The sequence below is a fragment of the Athene cunicularia genome (genome assembly GCF_003259725.1).
Source record: "Athene cunicularia isolate RWA chromosome 2 unlocalized genomic scaffold, athCun1 chr2_part1, whole genome shotgun sequence".
In the NCBI taxonomy this organism is placed as follows: Eukaryota; Metazoa; Chordata; class Aves; order Strigiformes; family Strigidae; genus Athene; species Athene cunicularia.
Window position 1 is genome coordinate 57,927,537 of NW_020799095.1, and position 19,176 is coordinate 57,946,712.

At 40.0% G+C, this 19,176-nt stretch overlaps 1 protein-coding gene across 4 annotated transcripts in view; it reads right to left on the minus strand.

Annotated features, from left to right (window-relative positions):
- The window catches only part of ATXN1 (ataxin 1), a 230,247-nt gene that overhangs the window by 196,902 nt on the left and 14,169 nt on the right, over positions 1-19,176 (minus strand). For 3 of the 4 annotated variants that reach the window (XM_026842211.1, XM_026842214.1, XM_026842213.1), the window contains exons 2-4: positions 16,394-16,400; positions 14,013-14,133; positions 8,743-8,911 (exon numbers count right to left, since the gene is read on the minus strand). The gene's annotated coding sequence lies outside the window, so the exon portion shown is untranslated. The remainder of the gene's footprint in view (positions 1-8,742; positions 8,912-14,012; positions 14,134-16,393; positions 16,401-19,176) is intronic. The other variant, XM_026842212.1, reaches the window with a different exon arrangement.

Genomic DNA, 19,176 nt, shown 5'->3' on the forward strand with positions numbered 1-19,176 from the left:
TTCGGTATCAATATTAATATTCAAATGTCAAGTTTGTGACACTACATTTCCCATGCTATTTAAAACTTTCAGAACAATTACTATCTGTGAAATATTAAACAGTAAACTTTTGCTACCTGCTTACAATTTCAGCAGTCCTTGCTGTGACAGAACAGCACTTACACTAGTCACATGCAATTTTACATAGAGATGTATGGTTCAGCTTTTCTAGCAGTACTCATATATTTCCCCAAACTAGTTTTTGTTGTTTTTAGCAAAGCTACACATTTCTTCTTTTTTTCTGGAGCACAACTAAGCCCTGACTATCAATTGAATTTAGAATAATTAGTACTTCAGAGTTTTGTTCCACATATATTCCCTAACTGATAGCAACTTTAACATACAGTGAACTACTGAGCTTTTTAAAAAAATATTTATGGAACACTAATTCTTTCCTTTATCATTTCTACTGCTCTTAAAAACCCCCAGTATTTCATTTTTGCTTTTTTTTCCTGTTTCAGTACTTAGTTGAGTCTCTTACTTTTGTAATTACCTAGACTGTGGTTACGTATCTTTGGCTATAAGGGCTATTTTTATTATAACATGTAGGTGTCTTTGAAAGCAATATACATTAGAGCTGTACAGCTGAGAATACACTGAACTGCCACTCCTTCCTACTAAGCTGCCAAAGTTTTGGAGAAGCTTTCATATAATAGTACAAACTGAAAATAATGAATGCCTATTGCTGTATACAGAGAAGTACATGTTAATTAGATTGATATGTTTTTCTCCTTGTCAAAGAACAGCTTTATGAGGAATGCACAAAAACCGCGTCGAGCCTTCCATTAACAGATGACATTTCAAGCTACAGATCAAAATGAAATAACCCAAATAACTCAAGAATAGCTTTATTTTCAGTGTATGGCTCGATCATGCCATAAAGTACTTCAGTATCGTTGTACAGGTCAGTTATTTCCCCTGTTCTTCCCTCCAAAACTGGAGGCTGATTTCAGAACGTATATGCTTCTTTCAGTCTTGATTAACTTCACTCCAAATTTGAGCCAAAGGGGTCTGATCCTAACCCTGAAAGTCAACAGAAGGAACGCCAATGGGAACAGGGCCTAAACATGTCTACAGTAGTCAACAACTCTGAGTTATAAAAATACTTGCTAGTATCTCCATACTGACTGGTCATCAACATTTCCATTATAAATCCATGTACCTGGGGACATCTGTATGTTGGATGCTATCCATACTTCCCTACAGCCAGCTTAAAGGAATTGCCTTTGAGGGATACAGGGCACTACCTCTCCCTCAGAGACCTGCAGACAAACAGCTGAACCCTCATTTTTCACACACATCAAGAGGATCTTACCATTTTAGGCTTAAATCCAGTTTACCTGCTTTGCTACAATGTGCTTTCGTAGGGTCATAAAAGGAAGCTTTAGTTTTGTTTCAGGAAATGAAGGGCTTGCAGCTTTTTCATGTAGTATCTCATGATGTAAAATATTCAGGGCTAAAAATGCAACAACAAGGTTTAAAGAACAGCTCATGAATAATGTGCCCTGCAATTCTTCATCATTGTTTACACTGCATTGAGAGTTATAAATGAAGTAATAAGCAGCAAAATCCAGTCTGCCAAATAAGGAGCCTGTCACACATGCTTTTAAAAAAAAATAGCAGGAGTAATACTAACATCACAACCACTATTCTTCCCACTCCAATCAGCAAAACCATCCTTGCATTTGATCTCCTGTTGCACCCAGAAGGATGGCTATGTTTATCTACAAAGCCACAGCACAATTATAGCTGAACTCATTATTTTAAAGTGTTTGAAGTACCTTGAGCATGACAGAAGATGAAGAAAAACAAATTCCATTGGACAATATGCAATTCATACTACTGTTAATTAATTCACATTCACAACATAAGCTGAAGCTGTTGCAAAAACCCCATTATGGTATATTCTGAGAACAAGTACTAGGAGCAAAACACAAAAATTGGCTTAGTTTAACCAACCTACCAACACAACTTTATATCTCTTTCTAAAATGAGCCCAAGTCTTCCTTCTCCTTCCTGCTCCTGGAGGGATGTTCATATTAGGCCCATCAAACTGCACTCATCAAGAATCAGCTCTAGAAGTAATTCTCCTCCTTTCTACAGAAATCAGTTGTTAAGGGGACCAATATTAACAGTTTTTAGGAGTGATGTGGGTAAAATGTGAGTGGAACCACTTCACACCCTAGTTGAGAGGTCTAGCTGAAAGAACAGGCATACATGTAGCTTTTACAGTAAAATATGATTGTTCCTTTTCTTGCCCTTCCAGGACTTCTCCGCATCTACTCATTCATCTTCAGGCCTCCCTGGGAGCCTGAAAACCAAACCACAGGTGGGCATTTCCAAACTGGTCCTACCACTGTCGTGCCCCAAATTTCCAACTGCTTGTCTGCATAAAATACAACCTTGCTGAGGAGAACTTGCTCCGAGACCCCAGAGCACTGCACTCTGCAGAAACTGGGCCAGAAACAGCATGACAGATACCAGTAACATGACACTAGGTAGGTGAGGCAAACCCTTCACAGAGGCTCGTAGCAGGCTCTTTCTCCAAGGACAAAGCTCCTCAGTGTTTTTTGTCTGAGGTACGAACACGCAGAGTTTATACAGTTATGCTGACAGGTGAACAGCTTTGGTCTCAGTAGTAACCACAATTTATTCTGAAGTCCTGAACTGAAGTTAAGAGATGACCCAGGTCTGTATTCACACACCACATACCACAGCCTTTCTCAAACACAAGACGAAAAAAAAAAAACCAGCAACAAAAAGCCCAGCTACAGAGCAAACCCCACTTACACATGCCACAAAAGCTCTTATTTTTCATGCCCATCCAAGAACACAAATTGTCCAAAGACTGAATACCATCTCTCCACAAAGGACCTCTGAGCCCATCGGAGTGTCTTAGCTCCTTGCTAGCCTGCCAGCTCCGAACAACTGGGTGCTTGCACATAATAAAAATGTCCTCAGCCAGCTACAGCAATGCACTTAGCATCCAGACAGCGGCTTCTTTTCATCGCATACCCACCTGTACAGATCTCTGTAAAACACACACACAAAAACTTTACTAGTATGAAGGGAAATCAGTGGCTAAGTGGCAGTGGCAACACTGCAAAGCGCCGTGCTGCTAGCCAGAAATGAAAAGCACACGATCCGATGCTGAATGACTGCCAGCAAGGAGGAGTCCCAGCTCAAGGCCTCAAAACCGCTTGGAAAGCTGTTGCCTGGCTGATTACGTCCCCACTGAAAGGGTAAGGCTTCAGAGCCGTGTGCGCAGCAGATTAGACGCATGGCTCCCAGCGTCGCCAGCAGAAGCTGCAGATCTGAACTGCCACGCGTACTCTGCAAATACACCCTGGTGCGTACTCACACTGTACCGTGCCTCTGAGCTCCACTGTTATAAAATAATGGTTGTATCAGTGAAACCATAGTCTATGGGCAGTGACCACAATGCATGCTAAACTCTCTCTGAAACTAACTGGTCCATAAGAAATTTTAAAAACCAAGTGAAGGATGTGGTAAAACTCCCATCAAAAAAAATAGTAAGGGCAGTGTCTCTTTGAAAAAAATGGACAATTTGGCATTTGCAGTGTGTACAAGATGTCTTCATACACTTTCCTGATTCCTTGCCAGTAACTATTCAAAAAAGACCACTTAACAAGCAAACAGGTCTTCAGCACAACAAATAATAAAAAAGAGAGCAAAGCTAGTGCTATTTAAATATCATGAAACATTCTGCTAATCATGCACAGATGGAAGTACAGACGCTTCTGCCAGACGCCTTGTTCAGAAACTTTGCTCTATTTTTAATTATTTGATGCACAGAGGACCTGTTTGCTGATTAAAAGGGCACTGCCTTTAAAAGGACTCCATCAATATGGAGTCTAGTCTTGTTTTTAATGGAGGATTTTAAAAGTAGTAACTCATACACCCGAGCTCCCTACAGCAATTTTTATAATCTTATATGCATGTAGTTGTTTTTTTCAGATGTTTCTCTCACCTTGGGAAACTGTCTACATACCGGAGAAGTGAAACTAACTACAGTGAAGCTATTGTTATATACACTGAGTAAATCCATTTGGAAAATGTGTATTTTCCTCCAATATCCTTTAGTTTGTATCTTTTTTGGCATTACTTATAACAAGAAGGGGTATCAATTTTCAGATAAAAGCATTATTTTTGACAGTTTTCCATTCAGACAGAAGCCTAGTTTTTTGAGAAAACGTATAATCTCCAAAATTATCAACCAAAATAGTTATTAAATTGGGGTTTTTTAAACCTAGTATAATCACACTATCATTCCAATAGTCAGTTCTTGGCAAAAACACAGTGATGAACAAAAAAAACCCCACCTCATATTTTTTCACTTCATACCTTCTGTGAACTTCACTCATTCAGTGGCTACTTCATTCCTGTGCCTCTCCATAGCAGTGCAGGAATTTTTTCCTCACTGAAGAGCCTCACTTAAAACGCATACCATGTTCAGTTTCTTTTCTTTTTCTGAATGAAGTGCTTTTCAAACATTCTTTTTTGGTTTTGCTTACATTTTATCCTGAATGTTTTGCAACCTGTTACTACAGAATTTTGCCAGTGGAGCAGAGTCATGGTATGAGAATGACTGGAAGCCCAGGGAAAACTGCCCAAGCTGTTACTTTTGTTCCACCAGTATGACACGTGAAAATTGTATTATATTTTTAAAGCTTACTAATGTTAACAATTTGAAGTGCTGCTATTAACACAGTAAAAGAATCCTTTGATTAGCAGACCACATGATATTATGATAAAGTAACAGTGACCCCATTATCTTATGAACAAATGGCCCAAAGGGGGTGGCTACCAGCTCATGCTCAGGTACAGAGAAAACAACTGAATGGTTTTTTGTTTTGTTTTTTTTTTTTTTACAATGCCAGCATGTAACATTATACAAACAAATATATGCAACTGATTTGTTAGAGATCAGCTGACAAGCCTGAAAAGCAAGATGCCTGCTGAAGAGACACTGCAGCTGGAAGCCAGGGAACAGTGGCAGGGGCACACAGGACTGAAAATCCAATGTTTGGCCAGGAAAATGGGTACCCACCCCACAGTGAAGCTTCAGAGAAGAAATTAAGGGGGGTTTTCCCCATGAGGAGAAGGTGAAGGCTATATGGAGCGAGAGACTTGTCCAGGCAAATCGTCAGGGTTGCAAAGCTCAGAATCCAGCTACGATGAACAAGGAAGGAAGAGAGGTAGATGAAACAACATTCAAATTTGCAGTTCTGAAGAAAATTACCGAGGTATTGAAACCCTCTGAGCAGAAATGGATTTTAGACACAGAAACACACACCAAAAAAAATCAAGCCAAAGAAAGAGCCAACACACAATCAAAGTATCATGCATGTAACAAATCCAGCGAGGGAGCTATACAAGTAGGTCAGATACACAGCAGCAAGAACTGCTGAGCACGGGAGAATCTCGCTGGAGAAGGGGGTGAGGAGAAAAATTAACTGGCCAGCAATAAGAGAATAAAGTCTGGAAAAGGTTAAAAACAGGACAAAAGGATGAAAGGGCAAAACACTGCTTGGGCTATATAAAGAAAGATTAGTCTAATTCACTGACGCATCCACCTGAAGCATGGGGAGAAAAGACTACTGTTGACACTTGACTGAGAAACAGCTTTCATTCCCTCCTCAGCTGGAGGAAAAGCCAAGTGAATGCTCAACTGCCGTATCTACCAAACAAGCAGTGTCTGATCAGCAATGCTGACCTGCCAGCAGCAGCTCCAAGTCCAGAGGGCCCTGACACACCCTGGAGATCCCAGGCCAGACCCATGCTCATTTACACCATGGTTCCATTTAAACCATCCAAGTAAGTAACAGAGGCAAGAACCTGACCCCTTATTCCACCACAGTCTTTGGCTGAGCACCTCATTGAGATGCAGAACAAGCACAGTTCACATTAAAGAAGATCGGGAGCATAAAAACCTGGTTGCTGCAGCACTGCCTGCACAGCACTACTAGTTTCATATTCTGGCCAAGCTGTATAAACAGCACCAAACACTGCAGCAGAAGTGTGTCTTAGTTTGCATTTCTTCCATTCCATACAGTCAACGTGACATTCAGCATGTTCGACTCCTTAGATAACAGGGGTGTACTTGACTGCTGCTGTTTAATGGATTTCACATGCTTACTATAAACCTTCTACCCACCTCAATTTTCCTTAGGGCCCTTTCTGGCTGTACTCTAATAGATAACAACATCTGGATAGTTGTGTCATGTAACAAATGTCATACTTCCACTCAGGAATTACTTTAATTCACTCAGTCACTCCACACCATATTCTCCCTCAATTTGACGCTGAGCTGCAATCAAACTGGCAGCGACCAACAAATGGTAGAACGCACCCATACCAGTTTGTGTCATTCTCACAGATGACACCAGGCACCAGGACTGAGTTATTCTGCCAGCCTGTGCAAATATGGAACAAAATACAGACTTTTACTTCTTCTTCGGTCCTTCCTGTATTGTAGTATCACATATATTTTAAGACACTATATAATACTTGGGTGCTATCCAAACACACAGTGCAATTTTAAACTATAGATTATTGGTCCATAAAATTCACCATCATCCTCATTCCCCATAAAATAGAACACAGACATGGTACAGAGAAAGCATTGCCATGTCACTTATCTCCCCACAATTTAATTAATCAACTGTCAAGTTCACAAAGGAAATCACAAGTGACTTCCAAGACTGTGTCATTAACAAAAAAAAAATATTAGGTCAGATCACAGCAGAGATCCAACAAAGTTTAGCAACGCTGATAAATAGGAAACCTGAAACTCATCCCTGATTCAAAGAGGAGGCAGACAAGACCTAAGCAAAGAGGTGATGCAGCTTCTCAGTTCTGCAGACTAGGAAATGCATGGCCCAGATCCACCAGTTCATCTTTGGCTATTCCATCAGCAAGTGCTGCTAACAGAGGAGTCATGCTAACATAGGCCAGGGTAGCTGGTGGGGAAAGAGGGAGAGAGAAGCCAGCAGAAAGAAATGCAAAATCCAGGATGTATTACTTCTCTCATTTACATTAAAGTAGGGGGGAAGGTACCATTTCATTTGGGTGTCAGGGAGACCACCACAGTTATCAGTAGAGAAACCTCTACTGTATGTTAATGAGTTAGGTTTTGTTTGTTTCAAACCAGATGCTCAAATCTTAAGGCATTAGTAGGCAACTGAAAACTTGTATTAGATGAAAAATTATTTTCATGACATTCATATGATAGTCTTTTACTTGCATAAATATTGATAGAAATACCAGTATCGGTGTGTCTGGGGCCAAAATATTTTACTTGGAAGTTCAATCTTCATGACAAGCAACACTGCCCTGCTGAGGGAAGAAGATACCTTGGACCAAATTTGTATGTCCTTAGGCACAACCTCTTGTAGGCAATGCTGCCTGAGTAGAGTCTCAGTTTTGGGGAAGTGCTGTCAAGCCCAAAGAGACGGTGAACAGAGCATGGTATGGACAATTCACAGGTGGATGTCTGCCACTGCAACCTTTCACCTCTAAGCAGTCAGTTGAAGACAGGCCAAATCACCATCTAATAACTCTCTGGCTGACTCTGTAAAATGAATCTGACACCAGGGCTCAGGATGCAGATCCCTCCTCAACAGCTATAATGATCTGTAGAAGGATCTGTCAAGGTAGAACTCCCATGTGCATAAGCAAACCTTTCAGATCACAGATGAGGCATTCTGTTCATGGTCATAGCTTTCTTTTCTGTCTCTTATAGAGGATTTCTGTTTTCTGCAATGCCTGTACAGCACTACCTGATACCCTGAGTCATTAAAAAAAATACAAATAGGAAAAAAAAGTTTTTAAGAGAAAGAAAGGCTCAATGACCCTCTGTTGAGTTTTACTTATTTTATTATGCTCCCTATCATGTCATGTTCTCTACTTATTGCATTCTATAAAATGTAAAATTTTATCTATCATACTGTCTCACATCTTTGCTTTTAAAACATGACACATTCTGTAGGAAAAAATATCCAGACACCAAAATGGAACTTTTTTTGGTATTAAATGAATTTTAAAAATAATCACTCAAGCTACAGCAAACATACAGACAGACAGAAAGTAATTGTGTTCGTATCTGAATTCTGTACTTCAAGCCACCTTTGATCAACTTGATTAATATTCCTTTCAAAAGATTTTATAGCTGGTGTACTTCATGAACACAATTAATCTCTTCTGAATCCTGTGTTTCATAAAATTACTGTTCCTCTGATTAATTTTACAAAAAACACATGTAACTATGTACAAATGCATTTTTCTCATTGATAAAGCAAGCCCGTGACACAGCTTCCAGTACAGGCCAAGAGATATCACTGTGAATACCTAATAAATCAGCAAGCCTGATGATGAAATGTCACGTGAGCTAATACACAAAATACTACACTTCTTATTCAAGTAAAAGAAAAAATAGCCCAATCCTCATCTTATAGCACTGGATCTAAATGGAATTCTTCAGGGATCAGTATCTGTGGGGTAATGCCACCAGCTAGTCGAAGTCACTGTTGCTGATCCACAAATCTTCCTCTGCTGAAGTCAACAATAAAATTTTAATCAAATCCAGTGGCATGGTTTCACATGGTTGAATTTCAGAGACACTGGGTCTGAACAGGACCCATCTGACTCCTGATCTGCAAGAGAGACTCACTTTGACCTTACCAGGACTGCCATGCGCAGGCTGATGTCACTTCACCCCATAAATCCCCTCGCCCGGCGCTGTAGCTAAGCACCGCTGAACTCAGGTACCCTCTAGGAACACTGTGATGTTGTAATTAGCAGTGAGGCTTGTAATGCATTCCCCAGCCACAAACGAGGGTTGCTGTGGTCACTAGAGTAAAAGAATGTGAAAAGGGATAGGGGAAGAATGAAAAAGACAGGTAACAGCAGAGAAAACACAATGATGATATATTTAAATATCTCACATTAAAATAACACAACAACCACCAGTATCAGCTGAACTGCCAAATAGATATTACAAGTAACAGTGAGGGTTTTTTAAAGAATAAAATTTCCTTTAAATAGATTATTTCAGCGGAGAGGAGTAATGATACACAGAAGATATCTCTGACACAAGCTTCTGCTTCTTAACGTCTAAATTATGTTAGGGTTTGTTTTTTTGGAGGAATGATGTATTTAACAAGCTGTTTGCAGTGCAACAGTAATCTAAAGCCCTCTTATTTTTTGGCAAATGCTGCGCATCACTCACACTAAGCTTACCGTTAACTGTAAACTGTTAACATGTCTTAGTGTGGTTTCAATGTTCCTATGGCAAGGCTAAACAGCATTTAGAAAACAATGATATCCCCAGGCCCGCACTGCAGTTTCTGAAGCAGAGATTAAGCACGGTATTCTGCTCAACAAGCTCATCACTGTTAAGTAACTCATCAGAAAATAAAGAGGGAATTATCAAATGGGAATTGCCAAGTAATTAGTTCTCTGAAGCAGATGACATACAACTGTTAAAGGGAGGGGCTTCCCTGTTAGTCATATGTCAGAGTAGAGTCTACTAATCTGTAAATAAAAATGCATTACATATGATTGGTGCTATGGGCTTTTAACTGCTAGTGGTACACAGAGAATAAACTTGTATCTTCTTCTAGTGTAATAACCTACTAGGATTTTTTTTTTTCCTCTTGCATACAGTGAATTTTCAAACCATTCTGGATCTATCTGCTGTCAGACTATCTGGAGAAAGCTATGAATACAGCACACTACCAGGCAGATGTGCTCCAGGGCTATGGAAAAGGAGAAATGCATTTACCATCATATTAATTCGAAAAATCGGTCTCTACTCAGCTACTACACACAGCACTGAAAAGGAAAGAAATGTCCACTAGCACAAAATTTCTGAGCACAGTAAAGGAGCACTAAGCCTGCTTTTTGTAATTATCCGTCTCCATTAAAGCCTGACTTACTTTCAAGTAGCTGGCCTCACAGAAATGTTAAATTTACAAAGCTACAAGGGCCTTCACGCGTGGGTACCTGACAAACAAAATTGTGGTAACAGTCACAACCACACTCCAACGTGAGTGAGCAGCACTTCAACATTTGTACTTTTTATAGAGCAAAGAGTGACTCAATAAATCCTTAAGTCAGGTTTAGATCTAGAACCAAAATGGGCTGATAACTGCTAAGTAATTTATCACAAAATTAAGAAGGAATTATCAAACTTGGGGTTTGCCTGCATTGCAATATCTCACCATGAGAAACCCCTCAGCCCACACACTGAAATCCAAATGCTGCCACTTGGGCTAGCTTTCAATAAAAACTATACCCCTAGTAACAAAGGCTAGCTTTCACCCAAAAGCATACCCCTGGTATCAGGACACGGCAAAACCCAGCAGCACATGGCTGCCCAACAAGCACAGCTGAAGGAGAGGGCAGGAGGAGGGCACGCACGGGCGCTGAGGTTTAAGAACAACTGCACGTCACATCTAGTCATCTCACCACTTTCGGCCCTCAGCATGTAGAAGTTCTCCATCTAATACTTGCACTAACACCTAAAAGCCCACACTTTAAAGTAATGCTAACAAGTCGCAGTGCGTGGGACAGCACATCTCTTATTCCACTGCAGATACACCTTTTTAAAACAGAATTCAGGATGAATCAAACCTCAGGTCGTGGCTCAGACTGCATTAGGAACTTGTGTTTTTATGTAGACAGATCACTACACTCAACTCCATTTACACTTTAGACAGTGTTACAAAACTTTCAGTCAGACACCAGAACTTCAGTAACTGCTGAAAGAACAACAGAGCAAAACTGAGCAAAACTGAGGTGATGGGGTGGGACTAAGGGGACCACAGAGCCTTATTTCTAAGACATCAGTCTGTACTCACATCACTTAATTTATTTACCTTTTGAGTTACTCACACACAAAACAAACAATTAAAAAAAATTATTTCTAATTACTATCCAATTATACCTAGTTCACATCTCCGTTTCACCTCTGCTCTTAACACCTTATAAATCTGCATTACCTACCTTCTTTTAGCCCTATAGCCATTGTAGGCTTTCATAAACAGTATGAGGGGGAAGAAATAAACCCAGGTACGATAAAAGGTCACCAATATGGCAATCAAAAAGCCACCATTAGACACACTAGTCAGACAGCAATTTCTGTGTTCACTACAAAGTATTTTAAAAGCACAGATTGTTCTCCATTTACAGAGTAGTAGCCAGAAGTCTCCATAAACCAGAAACGTCTTATATAAAAAGTAAACCACATTAGGTAGTGTACAGACATACCTATGGAAATTCTGAAAAAAATATTTTTTTTTAAATCACACAAGTGGACTGCGGCTGTAAATTCAACCTGATACTACAATATGATTAATAGATATCAAGTGACTCTACAGTGGAAAAGATAGGAACTCTTTAGTTGTTAAAATGTCCAGTGTTTCATGCAAAATCCTCTCAACACAACGGTTTAAAAGAAAGCATTGAGTCATTTGCCTACATGGAAGGAGGCAGTGCACACTGAATAAATAACAATAACTCTATGTTTTGTAGAACAAACCAAAATTAACTAAAGCCATGATTACCAAAAAAAAAAAAGCAAGCTGTATCTCTATTTATTTATTTTAATTTTATTTTTACTAATTCCCTGTGTCCTTACTGAGGAAGATGCTTAGCAGGCTCTGCAAGAACACTGCTTGAACTGGACGGGTAAGAACACCTGGAGCTCACACACAACAGCAACATCACTCCCTGAAGCCACATGTTTCCTCACGCAAGTAAAGCTATCAATGATGTGTAGGGCCATCAGGACTAAAGTAAGGTTTCCAAGATCTCATTTTGGATGCGTTCAAACACATCCAATGTTTGCTCCCTCTGACAGACTCCAGGTCTGCCTAAAACAGAGCAGGGCTGTTATCACCTTCACCCCGAAACAAATGTAAAAGCCGGAAAGACGATGGGTCTTGGCATGCAAATGCTCTACCTTGATCTGTGAAACCTCCCTGTGGCTGCTCACTGCACAGCGCCGGGTTGTGTTTCCTTCACGTATTACTACTGCAAGCTCCTACCTGTTACATCCAGTAACAGAGAGAATGTTCGTAAGTAGCAAGTTTCTATTCCAGTCAACTTTTATTTCACTTATTTAGTTACACAGTGGGCCTGATGTTGATCATTTCCTAGAGAAAATGAGAGCTAATTAATGAAGCCAACAGAGGTACCCCAAACTCAGTGACTAAAATGTCCAACAACAAGAAAAGAAGCCAAAACAAATACAACACTATACTTCAAGCTGCACCGGTACAAAAAAAAAAAGCAATACAGTACTATATTCCTGTCGTGCCTCTGCACCAGACTTAACTAGGTTACATTTTTTTATCCAAAGGGTTCACTTAGTTTCTAGTATATTATTTATCATGCAATCATGGGAAATGCCAGATGCTAAAATATTCAAGGTGACTTAGCAATGAATCTTGGATAACACAATCTGATTATTCACAGGATTTGACCAATACACTATAAACTATTACTTTTTCTAATTAAGAGATATAAACCTTTTCTGGAGTAATCATTTCCACAAATAAATACAATTTCATACAACCCAAGCTAATTCTGAAAAAAATTAAGTGCTTTGTGAAAATGATAACAGTCATAACAAAAAGCTTCCTTCTATTCCATCTCCCAAGTCAATATATGTTACCAAGTCAGTTTTCTTCCAAAACAGAAAGACGACATGGGTCCGCACAGGGGCACTTTGTCTGGTTTTTCACTCTTAAGGAATTCTTATTGCTCCAAAGAGATACAGTGATTACAACCCACCCCCACTATTCAAGCTCATTTGTAAACTGTAACAGGCATGTCTTTGCATGTAACTACTTGCTTAGACAACTTGCCTTTAAAGCACAGCACCCTTCCCTGCAGCCACAATAAAATGTAAATTATGTGCTGCACACTTTTCTATAACATGCTGTATACCTAAAATGTTATTCTGCAATGGAGACTTTCTGATCAGCCCCTCATAAATAGAATGCTATAGTAATTAAGTTTTGTGGCTGTAAATAGAAAAAAAAAATCCTTTGATTTTCTGCAAGGAAACACTATATTTCATTTTATTTAAAGACACAAGCAATTTTCTTACAACCCTTTATCTTTTTTTTTTTAAGCAATAGCAGTATTGCCAATACCAAGCACTCAAAAATAATAGAACAGGTCAAAAAAAACAGGCTGGCTTAATGACAATCAGATTAAAGAAATAAAATAAAAATTTATGTTCTTTTTATTGGCAGTATGATAATCAAGCCTCGAGACTTGTTTTTTTTTCAAGGTATTCTCCACAACCATTTGGGAAGGAAAGAGAGAGGAGAGGGAGAACAGACTGATAGATGTGCACTATTACATCCTGTCTGGCTACAGCATTTCAGGGGAAAAAAAAAATAATCAGAAGAATTGAAAACATTCCTCAAATCAGAGTAAAAGACACCCAGGCATGTCAGTAGTGACTAGTTATACTGGGAAGTGTCCTTACACCAGACAAAGTTTAGTGCACAGGAGGAACTCAGGACACTGGAAAAGTCAAGCAGGTTGCAAGCAACAGGAACCACTTAAAACGTTCATAAGAGTGCAGGAAGGAATTATACAATTTCATGCGTGGCATTTTACAACAAAAATCAAAGCCTGTAAACTTTTCCATTCATACTATCATCTTTTAGTAACTGAATATGCTCTGACCTGAGCTGAACACAAAACCACTCATCTGGAACCCACTGTCCTGTAAGTCACCGAACTGAGTCACCAGAGTTAATGGAATTTTTCTGACAAGAGTTTCTCAAGGACCTCTACTGCCAGGCAAGGGAAGTACAAACTGTATGACGGGTAGGTGATCATACAGACACCAGTAAAGTGTCCATACTGATTAAAACTCAGAGCAGACAGTGCACGCTTGTTAGAAGAAATAAAAAGCACTATATTCTCACCTTATTGGCAGTGTGTATCTGTATGGTGAAGACAAAATTGAAGATGGTCACTGTCCTACAGGGGTCAAAAATAAATTCACAGCTTGTATTGCTTGCCCATCTGGCTTGGCCTGCGATGTGACTGTTGATCCAGGAGTTGAGGAGATGGAAACCAAAACAAAAAGAAACAAAAACACAATTAAGAGTCAAACAATTTTCAACATGCTAAGACATCCCAATGAAGACCAAGAGGGACTGCTCTTGCTATTACTCAAGCACAAATAAACTACAAACTTAATCCTGCAGACAGAACACATACAGCAGAAAGCAGAGTCCATTTATTCAAACTGAGTGCTCTTTTCCTAAATGTGATCATAATGAGGTGAAGAATCATAAGCAAGTTGAGATGACTGTCTTCACTGCCAACAGAACATATTTTATTTGAGGAGGAGCATCATCCAGAAAGCATACTGCTGCAAATACTATCAGGCAAAAAATAATCATCTTTGGGAATGTGACGTTACCTTGTGCACTATTTTGTCATTAATAGTGGCATGCTCGTAAATGCAAATTCCCAAGTAACATAAACAAAGGAAAACTCTACCAATGTGATTTTTTTTTCTATTTCTGTCTTTTTGCTCAGTAAAATTACAAAAAGCCAGCACTGAATTTCTGCTGACATCACATATTAAACAAAATACATTGTGTTTTTTCACTTGGAATCTCACCAAATATTCTTATCACTCTTGGGACAATAAAAGGATTTAGTGGGACCATTTCTCCCTCACTGAGAAGCATTTTTGTTGTTTTAGTTTATGAGCATACATACTCGTTCCTATTTATGGAAGGATTTACACACATACTTAACTCTAGATAGGTTCTTTAATCAATTCTCATTCAGCAAAACCCTCACTGGGACATGTACTAAAGTAACTTAGCAGACTGGGACCAATGCACACACAGAGATTTGCACGTGTTGTACAACAACCTCAGACTACGCCTTTGAGGAAAAAAAATGAAGCATTACATTCTCAACACATGCACTGAGATCAAAAAGGACTTAACGGTCATCGATCTGTCTTTTGTCTTTTTGCAGAAGTCAGGAGTCTGCAAAGTTTCTTACGTTTTAAAACACTAGTCATGTATCAGCTCAGTCAAAATCAAGTAAAAATCTTCAGCTTTTTATATAAAGAATGTGAACGACTAAGCAAGACTCAAAAATACAGTGCCTTTGTCCAAACAACTGTTTATTTATTTATAGCACTTACCCTTGCACAAAAGTAAAATGAAAGGATAAGGTCAGGATTTTCAGTTTGCAAAGCTTAGGCTACTGAAGTCACCAGAATATGGCACATCATCTCTTTGCAATGAAATCATTCACCTGTGTGAAGCCTGTCACCCTTCTGTTTCTCATGCTAATTATATTTTTGTTAAAGCAGAGTTGGTTACAGCACTCTCTGAAGAGCCCTACAACTAAATCTGTTATCTGCACCCTGTGAATTGTACACACTGTACCTGTACAGTCCTCCACAGCAGCTGAATCATTCACAACCTGTATGCTTAGCTAAGGCTGTCACATAGCCCGACTTCCCTCAAGCGGCATCAGCGTGAGCTGCCTTGCACGCTGGAGTAGGTTTGCAGGCAGCCAGTGCTTCAGCCCATCTATGCAGTTCTGAGATGCATTTCCTTCAGAGCCTGCCATATTTCTTTACCTTTCAATTAGTACACCACAATAAAAGCAGCTCACTGTATGAACAATGACAATGATAATACTGACTGCCATCTCCTACGATGTGCTGCTAAACTTCAGCAAGGGGAAAATTAGGCCTCGATTTTGTTTTACTAGCTATATTACTACAACAATTATTTTTAAAATCTAATGTTTAAATCCTTAGTTGCTTTTCAAGTGACTGCATTTAAGTGTCTCTTTTCTTAATTAACAGGAAACTAGGCCACTGGATCTATTACGTAAAAATTTTTGTTAAGTGAAATTCCAGGTCTCTTGCAAATGTCTTTTAAAACAAGACTAGTTTTTTTTTCAACCTTTCTAAATAAATTCAATCAGGCCAGAATTGCCCTTCTGGAGAAAAGCTGCACTGTTTATTTCCATAAAGTCTTTTAACTATGTATATATGGCCTTTTTGAAAATAATTACTTTCTAATGCTCTTAGTCACACAGGTAATTTGTCTTACAATAAAATACATATAAGCAGCATGCAGCACACAAAGGCTCACTCTACAGGAGTCATCCTGCATGCAATTATTTCATTCTCTCCAGCCGGTCCTCCTAACAGGCTCCTCTATTTCAAGCCCCCTCCTCAGTACAGAGGCCCAAAACAAAGGTGGCCATGCCAAGCAGAGGATATTCTCTCCTAACAAGAAAGGCAAGTTAGTTGCATCACTGAAAAGCTGCACTTCGGATGCAGGAAACTGCCCATAATCTCCCTGTCCCCTTGTCCCACCAAGGAGAAACACCCCTGCTCAGCAGGCAGGCTGAGACCTGCAAACTTGTCACACCAAACCTGAGACTGCCAGCTGCCTGGCACTACAAGAGCTGAACCGCCAACAGGCATTTCTCATTACCTCCTCCAGCTCCGGTGCTTTACCATAAGAGAGATTAAAATATCTGTTTTACTGAGATATTTCTGGACTGCATTATGTTCCAGTCCAGTACTACAAACGCTCAGGAGCTGTGGGTGCTGATGATATCTCATCACCGAGACACAAAATCCTCCAGGCCAAGTTCAGTATTAGTGTAAGTGCATGCAAGATTAGTTACTGGAATAGGGGTGTTAACCACTTCTGCAGATGCTTAATGGAGCTCCTTAATCAGGCAAAAATCTTATTTAAGCCCACAATGCTTTTTGCTGTAAAAAGGATATAGAGAAAATAATGGTGATACACAGCAGATCACTTTCTGAGTTGTGTTACTCTACTACACGCCTGGATTAAGTCCAATAAATGAAGTTATTCTAGATATACACCCATGTAAATGGCTCACAATCCCATCCCCTGGAGTCACTCCAGATTTATGACATTAGAACAGAGTGCCAGACTTAGTGCCTTTAAAAAAATTATACCTACGTTTGTGAAAAAGGGGCTCAAAAGGGCGGTGTCCAAACATTGGGAATGAAGACAAACACACATTCCTTGGTTAAATACGTTTTTAAGAGCAGTATACAGTTCAAAGCTAAAAAGATCACGTATTTTTTCAAGGCATTACTAACTTTGTTGCAGAAAGTCTCCTGCTCTATGGCTATAATATTTTGATGAGCACAAATGCAAAAAAACCCAAACCAAACCAATACTGGAGACATTATTTATTGATGAGAAAATTGTTTTTAATAGTATATACTCAGTTTTTTTATCATGAGAAAATGAAATCAGCTTTCACTTAAAATACAAAAGGGCCTGGACTTTGCTAACAACTACGAAGCAGCTTAACAAACCTAAGTGACAACAGTGATATCAGGTATCACTGATCTTAATTTTACTGGCCTGGAGGTGTAAAGTACATGAGTGGAGAATAACAAGCCCATGGCCTAAAATATGAATGCTGGAATGGGAACTAACTCACAAACACTGTTACAGCCACCAAACAGTTAAACCAGCCAGCCAGGAGAGGAAAAAAAAAAAAAAAAAAAAAAGAGAAACTTTTATGCAAGCTTTTATAAGCCAAAAACATTTTTACAAAGTACCACGCCTTTGTTAATTTGCTAATAATAAATGCAAGTGGAACTGACAATTTGGCTAACCTGCCAAGCTTGCCACATATCGTCCCACCTGCGTGACACGACAGCGGGCGAGGAGCACCCACCCTTCCCGAGAAGCTCAGTCCTTGGGAAACCACCACCACCGGCATCCTTCAATTTTGGCCAAGCCAACACAGCTCACGCGGGGCTGGTGGTAGCCCGCTGGGTCGCCTGCCAGCCACACACACGCACACCTGAATGGACGGTGAATACCGTCTGTTACCATGGCAGCCTGATCTAATTACATGAGTGATCAGGGCTGGAGTAAGCGCGCTGAAAGCCTACGCCGCTGACATGTCGCTACATGACGGGAGAGACAGACAGACAGGCAAGCGCGGAGAAAATCTATCGACCTCTGCTTTATATAAAAGGTGAGGAGATTACAGCCACCCTGCTGCCCGTAAAACATCGCGCCTGTTTTACGAACAAATTAGGTGCAATAACGTGCAATTACAACTTACTATTACCTCGCAGCATCGCAAAAATAACTACGGCGTAATATTTTCCCCGGCCATTCTCAGTTTCCCTCTCCCTCATTCATAACCCTTGCTCCATATCATAAAACTGAACCATCTCCATCACCTGAACAGAAATAGATGAACGGAAAGCTGGGATTTTCCTTTAGGGGAAGGCTTCGTTCGAAACTGAAATTAAAAGTCCTTGACTTCTCGGTGTGTAAGCAGAGTAACTCACTACGCCTGACCACATCTGACACGTAAAGTAACCATTACTGCATAAAATACATAACCACGAGCGTTAAAGGTTAAAGTATAACCTGCGTTACAAAATATGAATTTCTTTACCATACGAAGGGAAAAGGTCTCCGGCAAAGGACATCTACCTGCACCCTTGCCGATCTGGACACAGAAAACATTTGTAAGGAGGGAGGTTTTACAAACACGCATTTCTTCATCTGGGCATAACAGGAATGCCTAAGATTTTTCCCCAATTCTATCTGGAGTTCGGGCTCACAGGGGAGAGATGCTGCTCGGAGGAGTCCCTATTACACAGCATACGGTAAACAAAATAAAAATAGCCCGTCGCTCTCGTTGTCTACACAGTGCATTATATAACGGGCTTCCGACTTGTTTTCTTTTCTATTATTACTCTTCAGTAATTCCTCCTCTTCAATAACATGTAAATCGCTCCCAATTCTGTCATTTTATTATTATCGCTATTACTATTACAGTAGGAGCTAACGTTTTCCAGCAGGCTTTAATTTAGACTTTAATATTCTCAGGAATTGCACTGACGGATTCAGCACCCACAAACGCACACGGGGTCATTTATTTGTTTTCTGCCGGTACGTTACGAAGCGTTAGGAAAAAATTCAACCCCCCACAACCCCCCCAGCCCGATCCAAGCAAACCCCGAGGCGGAGCGGGGACGGGGGCAGGTGAACGGCAGGAGGGCAGCGGCCGCCGCTTCTGGAG